Raw genomic sequence first — 2,500 nt, forward strand, 5'->3', positions numbered from 1 at the left:
TGAAAAGCTGAAAGAATTGGGGAACTGGAGACCAATAACGATCGGTTCAATGATTCTGAGATTATTTTCCAGAATAATGACTGCACGTCTTGCTCGTGCTTGTCCCTTAAACCCAAGGCAGCGTGGTTTTATAGCGGCATCTGGCTGCTCTGAAAATCTTAAGGTGCTACAGGACCTTATGAGACATGCTAAGAAATTGCACAGGCCGTTGGCTGTCATGTTTATCGACATAGCGAAAGCTTTTGACTCGGTTTCGCATGCTCATATTTTATGGGTGTTAAGGCACAAGAAAGTAGATGAACACGTGGTGGGCATCATCCAGAACGCCTACGATCGGTGTACGACCTCGTTCAAAAGCAATGGCGAGTCGACTCGAGAAATTAGCATACGTGTTGGTGTCAAACAGGGTGACCCCATGTCACCCCTGCTCTTCAATCTTGCCATGGACCCTTTGATATGCACCCTAGAGTCACACGGAGTTGGGTACTCCATTGATACCGACCACGTGACAGCTCTTGCGTTTGCTGATGATTTGGTGTTGGTGAGCGAATCTTGGGTTGGTATGGCCGCCAATCTAGCGATCTTGGAATCATTTTGTGGGCTATCGGGATTGGAGGTTCAGGCCAGAAAGTGCCAGGGCTTCATGATAAGCCCAACCAAAGATTCATATACGGTGAACAACTGCGACCCATGGACTATCAAAAATAAAGATGTCCATATGATCCAACCTGATGAATCAACGAAATACCTTGGTCTGAAAATTGGCCCTTGGACTGGCACTATACAGCCTGATCTACATTGTCAGCTAAAGACATGGATCTCGAAAATCGATGAGGCGCCTCTGAAGCCAACTCAGAAGGTTGAACTACTCAATGCCTATGCCCTACCCAGATTGTTATATCCTGCAGACCACTCGGACTGCAAGCAATCAACTCTCCGTGGGTTGGACCAAGAGATTAGAAAGGCGGTAAAAGGATGGCTCCACCTTCCCGCTTCAACTTGTGATGGACTGTTATATGCCAGAGCCCGAGACGGAGGCCTTGCCATCTTGAAACTGGAAAAAACAATCCCTTCGGTTCAAGTTAGAAGGCTGCAACGTATAGCAAACTCGTCCGATGCTATCACCCGTAATATTGTGTCCTCGCAGGGTATGGAGGAAGAATACCGTAATTTGTGGGTACGAGCAGGGGGTGACAGTGATGCAATCCCAACATTCGTTCTCAGGGACTCGGTGTCAAAAGAACCTGTATATCCGAGACCCTGCGATTGGAGGGAGCATGAATTTCAGAGATGGTGCGAAAAGCCGGTTCAAGGAAGGGGCATTGTAAACTTTGCGCATGATAGAATCAGTAATGCTTGGTTGAGGCCATGGTGCGGCTTTAAACAATGCTTCTTTATCGCAGCACTACAACTAAGGGCAAATATTTACCCAACAAGAGAAAGCTTGAACAGAGGCAGAGATGGGGCCTTACGTTCCTGCAGGAAATGCTCTGCCAGACTCGAGTCCCTTTCGCACATTCTCGGTCAATGTCCTGCAGTACAGAAAGCAAGAATTGCGCGACATAACAAGATCAGTAACATTCTGGCAGACGAAGCGGCTAGATTGGGCTGGTCTGTATACAAAGAGCCACAGTTCATATCCGAGACGGGAGAGATGAGAAAGCCTGACCTCGTGTTTGCAAAAGATGAGGAGGCGGTTGTGATCGATGTCACCGTCCGTTTTGAGCTTTCAAAGAATACCTTGTCAGATGCTGCCTCGCACAAAGTTTCGTACTATACCCCTCTTGGTGATCAAGTCAAAGTGCTGACGAAGGCTAGCAAGGTCACATTCTTTGGATTCCCGGTTGGGGCAAGAGGAAAGTGGCCCCTTGAGAATAACGAGGTACTTACCTCCCTGGGCCTGACCAAACCCAGAACGACATCACTGGCCAAGATGATTTCCCGCAGAACGCTGCTTTTCTCTCTTGATATTCTGAGAATGTTCTGTGGAAATTATGCGGTCTATGAACAGTCATAGACAACCTCCGAAACAAATAATAGTTTTGTTTTAAGATGTCATTTGTTTTAGATTGATTTTGTTATTTTCGAAGGTGAAGTCGGTTTTTATTTCATTTTACTATTTTCCACAATTTAGATTGTTATTTTCCAAGACGGAGTCTTGGTTCTTTTTTTTATTGTTAGTTTTTTTTTTTTAACACGTCGTATTTGTTACTTTAGAGCTTAGAGGGGACTTTATTTTCGCCTTACTATTTTCTGCCTACAAAGAAGATTAAAAATAAGCTTTTTTCAAGATGGTTTTGTTATTTTCCAAGGTGAAGTCTTGGTATTCTTATTTTACTATTTTCCATAAAGAAGACCATTCTTTTAGATTTTGTTATTTTCCAAGACGAAGACTTGGTATTTTTATTATATTGCTATTTTTTACACGAAGCTTATTCAAGAGCACTTATATAGATTAGACTTTGTTATTTTAATTCTTTATTTTTGGACTACATCAGTT

The 2,500-nt window shown here is 43.7% G+C and overlaps 1 pseudogene; it reads left to right on the forward strand.

The window, feature by feature from the left end:
* LOC142912664 (28S ribosomal RNA) overlaps positions 1–2,500 on the forward strand; it is a 10,357-nt pseudogene that overhangs the window by 4,717 nt on the left and 3,140 nt on the right.

The sequence above is a fragment of the Petromyzon marinus genome, unplaced genomic scaffold (assembly GCF_048934315.1).
Source record: "Petromyzon marinus isolate PM22_M1 ecotype Great Lakes invasive population unplaced genomic scaffold, UKy_Petmar_22M1.pri1.0 PM_G_Scaffold_21, whole genome shotgun sequence".
NCBI classification, from domain to species: Eukaryota; Metazoa; Chordata; class Hyperoartia; order Petromyzontiformes; family Petromyzontidae; genus Petromyzon; species Petromyzon marinus.